Genomic DNA, 15,487 nt, shown 5'->3' on the forward strand with positions numbered 1-15,487 from the left:
TGGATGACATACTAAACTATGACGTTTTTGTCCATTTTCAGATGACATACTAAACTATGACGTTTGTTGTACATTTTCAGACATCATAGTAAACTGATGTTTTTTTATCCATTTTCCGACGACATATACATTTATGACATTTTTTTCCATTTTCATATGACATACTAAACTATGACGTTTTTGTCCATTTTCGAACGACATACTAAACTATGACATTTTTGTCCATTTTCGGACGACATACAAAACTATGACGTTTTTGTCCATTTTCGGACGACATACTAAACTATGACGTTTTTGTCCATTTTTGGCTGACATACTAAACTATGACGTTTTTGTCCATTTTCCGACGACATACAAAACTATGACGTTTGTTGTACATTTTCAGTCGTCATAGTAAACTCTGACGTTTTTTGACCATTTTTAGACAAAAAATGACAATTTTTGTACATGTTCAGACGTCATACTAAACTATGACATTTTTCGACCATTTTTGGACATCAAACTAAACTATGACGTATTTTGTCCATTTTCGGACGACATACTAAACTATGACATTTGTGTCCATTTTCGGACGACATGCTAAACTATGACGTTTTTGTCCATTTTCGGACGACATACTAAACTATGACGTTTTTGTCCATTTTCGGACGACATACTAAACTATGACGTTTTTGTCCATTTTTGGATGACATACTAAACTATGACGTTTTTGTCCATTTTCAGATGACATACTAAACTATGACGTTTGTTGTACATTTTCAGACATCATAGTAAACTATGATGTTTTTTATCCATTTTCCGACGACATATACATTTATGACATTTTTTTCCATTTTCATATGACATACTAAACTATGACGTTTTTGTCCATTTTCGGACGACATACTAAACTATGACATTTTTGTCCATTTTTGGCTGACATACTAAACTATGACGTTTTTGTCCATTTTCGGACGACATACTAAAATATGAGATCTTTTTGTTCATTTCCGGACAACATACTATACTATGACGCTTTTGTCCATTTTTAGACATCATACTAAACAATGACGTTTTTGTCCATTTTTGGCTGACATTCTAAACTATGACGTTTTTGTCCATTTTCCGAAGACATACTAAAATATGAGATTTTTTGTTCATTTTCGGACGACATACTATACTATGACGTTTTTGTCCATTTTCGGACGACATACTAAACTATGACATTTTTGTCCATTTTCGGACGACATACAAAACTATGACGTTTGTTGTACATTTTCAGTCGTCATAGTAAACTCTGACGTTTTTTGACCATTTTCAGACAAAAAATGTCAATTTTTGTACATGTTCAGACGTCATACGAAACTATGACATTTTTCGACCATTTTTTGACATCAAACTAAACTATGAAGTATTTTGTCCATTTTCGGACAAAATACTAAACTATCACTTTTTTGTCCATTTTCAGGCGACATACTAAACTATGACTTTTTTGTCAATTTTCGAACGACATACGAAACTGTGATGTTTTTGTCCATTTTCGGATGTCATACTAAACTATGACGTTTCTGTCCATTTTTGGATGACATACTAAACTATGACGTTTTTGTCCATTTTCAGATGACATACTAAACTATGACGTTGTTGTACATTTTCAGACGTCATAGTAAACTATGACGTTTTTTGTACATTTTCGGACGATGTACTAAACTATGACGTTTTTTGTCCATTTTCGGACGATATACTAAACTATGACGTTTATTGTCCATTTTTGGACGTCATATTAAACTAGAAAAGCAGTCAGAGAGTGCAGACCTCCGCCAAGGATAGAGAGGAAAACAGGAAACCCATGCAGTAAAGGATCATGAGCTGGAATCGAACCTGCATCTCTGACATAGTTCTGTTTATGAATCACCTTCTTAACCAGTTGAGCTATCCGGACACCTTGCTCCCATTTGTTGGACGACATATTAACCTATGATGTTTTTGTCATATTTTGGACCACATACTAAATATAAAATTCAAAGTGATCCAGAATCAAGGATCCTTTCCGGATTGCCACCAGAATTAAATCAGCTCTTCTTCTTACCATAGTCTACAGCCCCTCAAAATTTCATGTGAATCTGCCCAGGCGTTTTTGAGTTATCTTGCTAACAGTCAGACACACAAACGCCGGGTGTCACATAACCTCCTTGGCGGAGGTAACTATAACATTTTTGAAAAGACTTTCTTTTGGAAGTAGCAGTGAATAGTGACGGAAAACAGGGAGAAGTATAGGGGGAGGACATAAGGCAAAGGTAGGAATCGAACCCGGGCCACTGCATCAGGGACCAGCCCCTGTACACAGGGTTGCCTGCTTAACCTGTTGAGCTATGTGGGCGCTCTTTCATGCTCTCCTTTACATTATTTCATCATATGGCACGTTTGTAAGACATGTTGGAAAAAAATCGCCTTTTTTGTCGACATACAAACTAAACTATGATGTTTTTTATCCATTTTCCGATGACATACTAAACTATGACGTTTTTGTCCATTTTTGGCTGACATACTAAACTATGACGTTTTTGTCCATTTTTGGCTGACATTCTAAACTATGACGTTTTTGTCCATTTACCGACGACATACTAAAATATGAGATTTTTGGTTCATTTTTGGACGACATACTAAATTGTGATGTTTTTTGTCCATTTTTGGACGACATACTAAACAATGAGGTTTATGTCCATTTTCAGACAAAAAATGACAATTTTTGTACATGTTCAGACGTCATACTAAACTATGACATTTTTCGACCATTTTTTGACATCAAACTAAACTATACAAAACTATGACTTTTTTTTCCATTTTTAGAGGACATACTAAACTATGACGTTTTTGTCCATTTTTGGACGACATACTAAACTATGACGTTTTTTGTCCATTTTCAGACGACATACTAAACTATGACGTTTGTGTCCATTTTCGGACGACATACTACACTATGACGTTTTTGTCCATTTTCGGACGACATACTAAACTATGATGTTTTTGTGCATTTTCGGACGACATACTAAACTATGACGTTTTTGTCCATTTTTGGCTGACATACTAAACTATGACGTTTTTGTCCATTTTCCGACGACATACAAAACTATGATGTTTGTTGTACATTTTCAGTCGTCATAGTAAACTCTGACGTTTTTTGACCATTTTTAGACAAAAAATGACAATTTTTGTACATGTTCAGACGTCATACTAAACTATGACATTTTTCGACCATTTTTGGACATCAAACTAAACTATGACGTATTTTGTCCATTTTCGGACAAAATACTAAACTATCACTTTTTTGTCCATTTTCAGGCGACATACTAAACTATGACTTTTTTTTGGTCAATTTTCGAACGACATACTAAACTATGATGTTTTTGTCCATTTTCGGATGTCATACTAAACTATGACTTTTTTGTTCATTTTCGGACGACATACTAAACTATGACGTTTATTGTCCATTTTTGGACGTCATATTAAACTAGAAAAGCACTCAGAGAGTGCAGACCTCCGCCAAGGATAGATAGGAAAACAGGAAACCCATGCAGTAAAGGACCATGAGCAAGAATCGAGCCTGCATCTCTGACACAGTTCTGTTTATGAATCACCTTCTTAACCAATTGAGCTATCCGGACACCTTGCTCCCATTTGTTGGATGACATACTAACCTATGATGTTTTTGTCATATTTTGGACCACATACTAAAACATACTAAATATAAAATTCAAAGTGATCCAGAATTAAGAATCCTTTCTGGATTGCCACCAGAATTAAATCAGCTCTTCCTCTTACCATAGTCTACATCCCCTCAAAATTTCATGTGAATCTGCCCAGGCGTTTTTGAGTTATCTTGCTAACAGTCAGACACACAAACGCCGGGTGTCACATAACCTCCTTGGCGGAGGTAACTATAACATTTTTGAAAACACTTTCTTTTGGAAGAAGCAGTGAATAGTGACAGAAAACGGGGAGAAGTTTAGGGGGAGGACATAAGACGAAGGTAGGAATCGAACCCAGGCCACTGTATCAGGGACCAGCCCCTGTACACAGGGTTGCCTGCTTAACCTGTTGAGCTATGTGGGCACACTTTCACAGTCTCCTTTACATTATTTCATCATATGGTACGTTTTTACGACATGGAAAAAAATCGCCTTTTTTGTCGACATACAAACTAAACTATGATGTTTTTTTTCCATTTTCCGACGACATATAAATTTATGACGTTTATTTTTTCCATTTTCATATGACATACTAAACTATGACTTTTTTTTCCATTTTTAGAGGACATACTAAACTATGACGTTTTTTGTCCATTTTCGGACGACATACTAAACTATGACGTTTTTGTCCATTTTCGGACGACATACTAAACTATGACGTTTTTGTCCATTTTTGGCTGACATACTAAACTATGACGTTTTTGTCCATTTTCCGACGACATACAAAACTATGACGTTTGTTTTACATTTTCAGTCGTCATAGTAAACTCTGACGTTTTTTGACCATTTTTAGACAAAAAAATGACAATTTTTGTACATGTTCAGACGTCATACTAAACTATGACATTTTTCGACCATTTTTGGACATCAAACTAAACTATGACGTATTTTGTCCATTTTCGGACGACATACTAAACTATGACATTTGTGTCCATTTTCGGACGACATACTAAACTATGACGTTTTTGTCCATTTTCGGACGACATACTAAACTATGACGTTTTTGTCCATTTTTGGATGACATACTAAACTATGACGTTTTTGTCCATTTTCAGATGACATACTAAACTATGACGTTTGTTGTACATTTTCAGACATCATAGTAAACTGATGTTTTTTTATCCATTTTCCGACGACATATACATTTATGACATTTTTTTCCATTTTCATATGACATACTAAACTATGACGTTTTTGTCCATTTTCGAACGACATACTAAACTATGACGTTTTTGTCCATTTTCCGACGACATACAAAACTATGACGTTTGTTGTACATTTTCAGTCGTCATAGTAAACTCTGACGTTTTTTGACCATTTTTAGACAAAAAATGACAATTTTTGTACATGTTCAGACGTCATACTAAACTATGACATTTTTCGACCATTTTTGGACATCAAACTAAACTATGACGTATTTTGTCCATTTTCGGACGACATACTAAACTATGACATTTGTGTCCATTTTCGGACGACATGCTAAACTATGACGTTTTTGTCCATTTTCGGACGACATACTAAACTATGACGTTTTTGTCCATTTTCGGACGACATACTAAACTATGACGTTTTTGTCCATTTTTGGATGACATACTAAACTATGACGTTTTTGTCCATTTTCAGATGACATACTAAACTATGACGTTTGTTGTACATTTTCAGACATCATAGTAAACTATGATGTTTTTTATCCATTTTCCGACGACATATACATTTATGACATTTTTTTCCATTTTCATATGACATACTAAACTATGACGTTTTTGTCCATTTTCGGACGACATACTAAACTATGACATTTTTGTCCATTTTTGGCTGACATACTAAACTATGACGTTTTTGTCCATTTTCGGACGACATACTAAAATATGAGATCTTTTTGTTCATTTCCGGACAACATACTATACTATGACTCTTTTGTCCATTTTTAGACATCATACTAAACAATGACGTTTTTGTCCATTTTTGGCTGACATTCTAAACTATGACGTATTTTGTCCATTTTCGGACGACATACTAAACTATGACATTTGTGTCCATTTTCGGACGACATGCTAAACTATGACGTTTTTGTCCATTTTCGGACGACATACTAAACTATGACGTTTTTGTCCATTTTCGGACGACATACTAAACTATGACGTTTGTTGTACATTTTCAGTCGTCATAGTAAACTCTGACGTTTTTTGACCATTTTTAGACAAAAAGATGACAATTTTTGTACATGTTCAGACGTCATACTAAACTATGACATTTTTCGACCATTTTTGGACATCAAACTAAACTATGACGTATTTTGTCCATTTTCGGACGACATACTAAACTATGACATTTGTGTCCATTTTCGGACGACATACTAAACTATGACGTTTTTGTCCATTTTCGGACGACATACTAAACTATGATGTTTTTGTCCATTTTCGAATGTCATACTAAACTATGGCTTTTTTGTTCATTTTTGGACGACATACTAAACTATGACATTTTTGTCCATTTTCAGATGACATACTAAACTATGACGTTTGTTGTACATTTTCAGACGTCATAGTAAACTATGATGTTTTTTGTACATTTTCGGACGATATACTAAACTATGACGTTTATTATCCATTTTTGGACGTCATATTAAACTAGAAAAGCAGTCAGAGAGTGCAGACCTCCGCCAAGGATAGAGAGGAAAACAGGAAACCCATGCAGTAAAGGATCATGACCTGGAATCGAACCTGCCTCTCTGACATAGTTCTGTTTATGAATCACCTTCTTAACCAATTGAGCTATCCGGACGCCTTGCTCCCATTTGTTGGACGACATATTAACCTATGATGTTTTTGTCATATTTTGGACCACATACTAAAACATACTAAATATAAAATTCAAAGTGATCCAGAATCAAGGATCCTTTCCGGATTGCCACCAGAATTAAATCAGCTCTTCCTCTTACCATAGTCTACAGCCCCTCAAAATTTCAAGTGAATCTGCCCAGGCTTTTGAGTTATCTTGCTAACAGTCAGACACACAAACGCCGGGTGTCACATAACCTCCTTGGCAGAGGTAACTATAACATTTTTGAAAAGACTTTCTTTTGGAAGTAGCAGTGAATAGTGACGGAAAACAGGGAGAAGTATAGGGGGAGGACATAAGACGAAGGTAGGAATCGAACCCGGGCCACTGCATCAGGGACCAGCCCCTGTACACAGGGTTGCCTGCTTAACCTGTTGAGCTATGTGGGCGCTCTTTCATGCTCTCCTTTACATTGTTTCATCATATGGTACGTTTTTACGACATGGAAAAAAATCGCCTTTTTTGTCGACATACAAACGAAACTATGATGTTTTTTTTCCATTTTCCAACGACATAAATTTATGACGTTTTTTTTTCCATTTTCATATGACATACTAAACTATGACGTTTTTTGTCCATTTTCGGACGACATACTAAACTATGACGTTTTTTGTCCATTTTCGGACGACATACTAAACTATGACGTTTTTGTCCATTTTTGGATGACATACTAAACTATGACGTTTTTGTCCATTTTCAGATGACATACTAAACTATGACGTTTGATGTACATTTTCAGACATCATAGTAAACTATGATGTTTTTTATCCATTTTCCGACGACATATTACATTTATGACATTTTTTTCCATTTTCATATGACATACTAAACTATGACGTTTTTGTCCATTTTAGGACGTCATACTAAACAATGACGTTTTTGTCCATTTTTGGCTGACATTCTAAACTATGACGTTTTTGTCCATTTTCCGAAGACATACTAAAATATGAGATTTTTTGTTCATTTTCGGACGACATACTATACTATGACGTTTTTGTCCATTTTCGGACGACATACTAAACTATGACATTTTTGTCCATTTTCGGACGACATACAAAACTATGACGTTTGTTGTACATTTTCAGTCGTCATAGTAAACTCTGACGTTTTTTGACCATTTTCAGACAAAAAATGTCAATTTTTGTACATGTTCAGACGTCATACGAAACTATGACATTTTTCGACCATTTTTTGACATCAAACTAAACTATGAAGTATTTTGTCCATTTTCGGACAAAATACTAAACTATCACTTTTTTGTCCATTTTCAGGCGACATACTAAACTATGACTTTTTTTGTCAATTTTCGAACGACATACTAAACTGTGATGTTTTTGTCCATTTTCGGATGTCATACTAAACTATGACGTTTCTGTCCATTTTTGGATGACATACTAAACTATGACGTTTTTGTCCATTTTCAGATGACATACTAAACTATGACGTTGTTGTACATTTTCAGACGTCATAGTAAACTATGACGTTTTTTGTACATTTTCGGACGATGTACTAAACTATGACGTTTTTTGTCCATTTTCGGACGATATACTAAACTATGACGTTTATTGTCCATTTTTGGACGTCATATTAAACTAGAAAAGCAGTCAGAGAGTGCAGACCTCCGCCAAGGATAGAGAGGAAAACAGGAAACCCATGCAGTAAAGGATCATGAGCTGGAATCGAACCTGCATCTCTGACATAGTTCTGTTTATGAATCACCTTCTTAACCAGTTGAGCTATCCGGACACCTTGCTCCCATTTGTTGGACGACATATTAACCTATGATGTTTTTGTCATATTTTGGACCACATACTAAAACATACTAAATATAAAATTCAAAGTGATCCAGAATCAAGGATCCTTTCCGGATTGCCACCAGAATTAAATCAGCTCTTCTTCTTACCATAGTCTACAGCCCCTCAAAATTTCATGTGAATCTGCCCAGGCGTTTTTGAGTTATCTTGCTAACAGTCAGACACACAAACGCCGGGTGTCACATAACCTCCTTGGCGGAGGTAACTATAACATTTTTGAAAAGACTTTCTTTTGGAAGTAGCAGTGAATAGTGACGGAAAACAGGGAGAAGTATAGGGGGAGGACATAAGGCAAAGGTAGGAATCGAACCCGGGCCACTGCATCAGGGACCAGCCCCTGTACACAGGGTTGCCTGCTTAACCTGTTGAGCTATGTGGGCGCTCTTTCATGCTCTCCTTTACATTATTTCATCATATGGCACGTTTGTAAGACATGTTGGAAAAAAATCGCCTTTTTTGTCGACATACAAACTAAACTATGATGTTTTTTATCCATTTTCCGATGACATACTAAACTATGACGTTTTTGTCCATTTTTGGCTGACATACTAAACTATGACGTTTTTGTCCATTTTTGGCTGACATACTAAACTATGACGTTTTTGTCCATTTTCGGACGACATACTAAACTATGATGTTTTTGTCCATTTTTTTAAAAAACACTTTCTTTTGGAAGTAGCAGTGAATAGTGACAGAAAACAGGGAGAAGTTTAGGCGGAGGACATAAGGCAAAGGTAGGAACCAAACCCAGGCTGCTGCATCAGGGACCAGTCCCTGTACATGGGGTTGCCTGCCTAACCTGTTGAGCTATGTAGGCGCTCTTTCACGGTCTCCTTTACATTATTTCATCATATGGCACGTTTTTACGACATGTTGGAAAAAAAGCGCCTTTTTTGTCGACATACAAACTAAACTATGATGTTTTTTATCCATTTTCCGATGACATATAAATTTATGACTTTTTTTCCCATTTTCATATGAAATACTAAACTATGACGTTTTTCTCAATTTTTGGAGAAAAAATGACATTTTTGTCCATTTTTTGACAACATACTAAACTATGATGTTTTTTGTCCATTTTCAGAGAAAAACATATGGAACTATGATATCGTTGTCCATTTTCGGACAAAAAATTCCATTTTTGTCTATTTTCAGACGACATACTAAACTATGATGTTTCTTGTCCGTTTTCAGACGAAATACTAAACTATGACGATTCTTGTCCATTTTCGGACGACATACTAAACTATGATGTTTTTTGTCAATTTTTGGACTACATACTAAACTATGATGTTTTGTCCATTTTCGGACAAAAAAATGGCATTTTTTGTCCATTGTCGGACAACATATTAAACCATGACGTTTTTTGTCCATTTTCGAACTTCATAGTAAACTATCATTTTTTTGTCCATTTTCGGACAAAATACTAAACTATGATAATTTTTGTCACATTTTGGACGACATGCTCAATTATGATGTTTTACTGACATTTTGGATGACATACTAAACTATGATGTTTTTGTCACATTTTGGATGACATACTAAACCATGACATTTTATTGATATTTTGGACAACATCCTAAACTGTGATGTTTTTGTCACATTTTAGACGACATACGAAACTATGACATTTTTTTCCACATTTTGGATGACATACTAAACTATGACTTTTTTTCCCACATTTTGGACGACATACTAAACTACTAGAAAAGCACTCAGAGAGCGCAGTTCTCCACCAAGGCTGCTGAGTTGACGTATCATTTCCGACGGATGAAATAATTCGTTGAAAATTACCTTGTGCTCAACACAGGCATGTGTTATGTTTGCGCATGTTATGTATGGTTACCAAATTGCATGTAAAATAGTCTTATAAAGGTCTGTTGATCAGTTCATCACTTTTGGTTGTTTTGCTGTGTTAAAATAACAGAAGCAAAGCAGACTTTCGTTTTGTTACGGACTTTTATTTTGTCACCATTCCAGTGGCACAAGAAGTGTTTAATTAAGCAGTGGTTCCTTGACATGACGAAGACGCTGCTGAAAAGTCCAAAAATTCACGTAAAGAAGAAGGAAAACAGTTCCACACTGTTGCGGTCTAGCAAAGGATGTGTCTAAACTTAGAAGCACCTAGCTGGAACAGGTACAAGCTCTTACGGTATTTCCTGAAGAAAGGAGTGAAGGACAGAAAGGTGAATTTGCATTCAAATTAAGGCTGGCGGCTAAACGTAAATCAAGGCTTTGTGAAACATCAGGAGCTTCACCACTGGCTGGGGTTTGCTACATTGCGTGTAGCAATGACCTAAATATGTAGCAGGCGGCAGGAATTGATGGGACTCAGAAACACCCCACAGTTTAATCAATTGTTCCTCGTATGATTTCCAACTGATAAATCACAGTCAATTTGTAGTAGGATCACAATCATGTGATTGTCAGCAGGTAACTGACACAGTGTTCACATCATTGTTACAGTGACGCCATGCTGGCAGCTATATCTCACAATGGGAAATCCTTAACAAAGCCATTGATTCAGACTATAAGCCCCATCACTGTGAAAATTTAATGAGGTGATCCTTGTGTCATTTCTGACCTTCCTCTGAAAGTTTCATCCAAATCCGTTAGGCCGTTTTTGAGTAATGTTTCACATAGACAGACAGACGGATTCACAAATTTACAGACAAACGTGCACCGATCATCACATAACTCTGTCGTTCCTTGGCGGAATAAAAATAATAAAGCAAATAAGATGGAAAACCTGAAGAATCTAAAGATTTCTTACTTTAAGGTAAATGGATGTCATTTTTATTTATGTCTTTATTTATTTTGAAAACACAAGCTCTGAATCAAACCAGTGTCAGTAAAACCAGGTATTGAACCACAAACCACTGTTTAAGTCTACATCAGCAGCTCTGTGTGAACTAACTGTTCATTTGTGGTAAATAATATTTTTCTTCCCAACCTGCAGCTCAGTTCTGCTTCACAGGAGCGAAACAGAAAAAAATGGTGCTGCAGATGTACAAAGAGACTCATTTCTGACCTTTATCTCAAAGTTCTTCTCCAACATAACTTCTGTGAGTTTTCCCTTCAACATCTGACAGTGTTAGTATTGGATATTTCTGGATTTTCCATCTTGTTAAGATTACAGGTGGATTGTGGTCAGTTTTGTCGAACTGGCCTATATTATGTTTGCAGCTGTTGCCGAATTTACCCATTAAAAGCTTTTCATTTTGACAAAAACACACATGAAGCCAAATCAGTGTTTGCTTTTGTTTGCCTGGAAGCATTTTTAAAGCTTTTAACCAGTTTATTCAGACAAAAGGAGGCAGAACCTGGGTGGCATCGCTCTTCATTTCCGAGCTTCTGATGGTTTTATGTTTTCTCTGTGGTCTGGGCGGACAATGGAGAGGACAATTATCGGGCACAGAAATCACTGTTTGAGTACCAAAGTAGTGGACAAATGATAGCTGTGGGCACGTCTTCCAGTGAGAGGAGTGAATAGGATGACAAAAGAGGCAACAACAAAAAAATCAATGCACTCGGACCATGTTTACTCTCAGTGCAATCAGTCATTAGTTTAAAAATGTGTCCGGCTGATGTGGAGAGCTCTTCTCTTGATGCTTTGTAAATCCACTGCTGAGGACAGAAATCTGACGAGCAGGAAAAGAAGTCTTACGAAGTCGCCTGCTGCAGGAAGTCAGATTTAATGTGGGCAGCTACAGAGATTAAACGCTGCAATATTCTTCAGGTTTATTTAAAGAAATGCTGCTTGAAGGCAATAAACTCAGGAGGGATTCTGCTCCAAATGATGATTAACTTTGACACGATATTTAGGTAAAACACCATTGAGATAATCCAGCATCTGTGATTAAATTTCCTTAAACAATAAACAAATAATCATAATCATTTCTGATTTTGCAGAAAGTTTAATGGCATAAAATGTGGATATTTATTTTTATTTTTTTAAATTCCCCACTGATCCTCTTTCAGTAAGTTTTTTTGCACACTGAAATTTGAGGATGTCTGAACAACAATAACTCACAACTTCTGTATTATTTATTTTTTTACATTTTTATCTGGGAAAGTACTTGATTTATTAAGTTTAGTTTCATAGAAACTACATTAAATACCTAGCGTTTATGATACAAAAAAAGGTTTGTAGCAAATCAGAGATGGTCGAGCAGCAACTCCTGCATGATTGAGATGTAAAAACCCTCCTGCAAATCAACACTAAACTCAAACTGCTGCTGAGATTTGCCATGAAAACAACAAAATCTAACAAACACTTCACTGGTTTTGGGCAAATTTTAATCTGTTGCACCAGGTAGGAAGGCAGAATATGTACCATCTCTGTCAAAGAGAAGTGACAGCTAAACCAAGGAGCACATATTCTTAGTTTTTTGCAGAATCTGGTAAAAAAAATAAAAAAATAAAAAAATTGTGCAATTTTAAACGAGACATATAGAATACTGTTATTTTGATTAAATATCACAGTTTTAAACTTAGATTTAATAATAGGCTTGTCACAGATGAGTAGATAAAGAACTGCAGAAGGTTTCAGTTTCTTTCTGTTTTTATAGTTTCTGACTATAATAAACTGTGTAATTTTTGGATGATTTTTAAAAATGTTAAATCTTTATCCTATGTTGGGTGCTTTCAAACCCAGCCTCTGGGTTTGGTCTAAAGTAAATCGATTACTCTCTCGTCTGGACTAAAGTGGCGGAAGAATTAAACAAAAATGAATGAAGGTCGGACTTCTGATCATTGAAGCCAGGGCTAACCAGTGTACTGATGAAAACAATGTGAATGTTTAATGAAATCCAGCCTGTTTCTCACTTATTGCTGGATATATCTAAAAAAACAAAACCCAATATGTATTCTAGTCATTTGAGGGTAAGTTAATTATCAACAACAACCACTTAGTCGAGTGAAAAGATGAAAATATCACATTACTGTGCGTGATTTAGTCGGCGCCCGAAAATATTTCAGCGCCTTTGGGGAAGCAGCGAGGAAATGATAGCTTGATAGCTTGCATTAACCTTCGAGGGAATCTATGGGGGAGTCTGAACATTGTATGAGTGTGAGCTGAGAAACGTTCGGGGAATATGAGAAGGAGGTGGCTGCAGACAGACCGAGTGGAATGAAATAACCTCCATTAGTGTTCGGGACCAGCAGAGGCTCCAGAATCAGCCTCGGCGAAGAGTGCAAAGTCATGACTTGAAGGATTCAGCAGAACCACACCTCAGTTAAATGGACCTTGACTTTAATGGCGAGTTGTTCTCTCTCTCATCTCCTATTTTTATTGTTGTGGGGAGTTGTTTACTATGTTGAAAAACCATCAGTTGTGGACCAGCCTGCGTGTCGAACTCTCAGCTATAACAAAATGCAGGAAAAACAAGCCCTCCTGTCACCACTTGGACTATATGTTTGTCTGGAAATGAACTTTTTTTTCTTGCTGGCTGCATTCGTGCAAACAGAACCACAGCACTTTCATATAAAGAGAAGCCGATATCCAACTCTGACGGGATAATGTGGAGATGAAAACAAACAAAAGGAACAATTCAGCCACTGGTGCTATACAATAAAAAGAAGCGCATATAGGAAGTGTTATTTTCACCGACTGCTCCATTCTAATATTACTTTTCAAGCAGGACTCTTAGAATGTCATGAGTTGTTGTGCTATCAATGGCAGAACCCTCAAAACACTTGTTAGACAACCAGAATGAAGGTGAACAAATTCACTGCAGTTCTGCTGATGAAAATGCAGCAATTACCCAGATTCAGATGGAAAAAATAATCAGGTGAGCTTCAGCATCAGTTCATATCTTCTTATTTTCAATTCTTGTGCATAATGAGTGGCTTCTCCTGGATAGTCAGCCTATAAAGACTGTGCACGTGTAGGTGGGGATTGTTAGCTAAAATTATAGACAAACAACTGGAAATTATAAGCTAATAGTATTGATGAAAACCTGGGAATTGTTAACTAATACCATACATAAAAAACTGGGAATTGTTGACTTAATGTTAAGGATAAACAATTTATACTTAGTTAACAGTATAAATTAACAAATGGGAATTGTTAGCTAGGAGCAGAGATAAACAATTTGGAACTGTTAGCTAATAGCTTGAATAAACAACTGAGAACTGTGAGCTAAAAGTATGGATAATTCATTTGGAACTGGTAGCTAGTAGTTTGCATAAACAAGTGGGACTTGCAAGCTAACAGCAAGGATAAACAACTTGGATTTTTTTTTTTAACTAATAGTAAGGACAGACAAGTTAAAAAATACGTGAACAGTAAAGTTCAAGTTTGGCATAATTATTAAAAAAGATTTGGTTTAAAATGGATTCAGATGAGCCCATATGAAGATTAGGATGAGGGGTGGTGCTGACGAAGTGTTTCTGGATCTGACAGGCCTGTGGGGTTCATCAGGAGAATAATTTGAGAAGCACTGACATGCTCGATCCTTTAATATCTTCAGCAGAAACTTGCAGGCATGAAAATATATTTCTAAGAAAAACTTACAGGGAAAAGGTAAACCGATCGGCTCGAAAGCTTGGGTCTGACTCGGAGGTCACCCGGGTCACTCCTTAGATCGCCTTCAGCCATTTTAAATATTCCTCCAGAACACCCACTTGCAGCCCTAATGCTCGATACGCCGGTAAGATGGCTCAGAGCGCAGCCATCAAATACAGCTATTCATGAGCTGTGAATGGGGAGATGAGTAGCACTTGGAGGTGATGGCTGAGCTTCCCACACATACACTCGATCAGGTAGCGTCACTCATCGGCTGTCTACCCCAAACCCCTGCGCTTCAACTTCTGAGATCTTTTTTTTTTTTTTTTTTGTGAGACTTTTACAATTAAGGAATCGGCGCTCACGAATCCGTCCTGGGAGAGAAAGGAAAGCAGAGGCGTCTTCGCACCTGTCTGATGATGAATCACAGGGTGGCCCAAGGGGCGTTCGCTTTGCGCACCACTGAGCCCAGAGTATTGGCCAGCGAAGGGGTTTGGGAAATAATTGAGAAATAGCAGGGGTTAGACGGCGAGAAGGAGGACAAAAAGACAGAAAGGGAAGAAGAAGCACAAGACAGAAGGATGGAGGAGGAGGAC

The 15,487-nt window shown here is 36.6% G+C and overlaps 1 protein-coding gene and 1 long non-coding RNA gene across 2 annotated transcripts in view; both read right to left on the reverse strand.

Annotated features, from left to right (window-relative positions):
- sorcs3a (sortilin related VPS10 domain containing receptor 3a) overlaps nt 1–15,487 on the reverse strand; it is a 307,833-nt gene that overhangs the window by 27,677 nt on the left and 264,669 nt on the right. The gene's annotated exons all lie outside the window — the stretch shown is intronic.
- LOC127533150 (uncharacterized) lies at nt 1,508–9,422 on the reverse strand. Its single transcript, XR_007940892.1, has 3 exons — nt 8,572–9,422; nt 6,546–6,766; nt 1,508–1,954 (listed from the first exon to the last, which is right to left on the reverse strand). It is a non-coding gene; the product is annotated as an uncharacterized LOC127533150 (long non-coding RNA).

This window comes from Acanthochromis polyacanthus, chromosome 3 (genome assembly GCF_021347895.1).
Source record: "Acanthochromis polyacanthus isolate Apoly-LR-REF ecotype Palm Island chromosome 3, KAUST_Apoly_ChrSc, whole genome shotgun sequence".
Lineage (NCBI taxonomy): Eukaryota > Metazoa > Chordata > Actinopteri > Pomacentridae > Acanthochromis > Acanthochromis polyacanthus.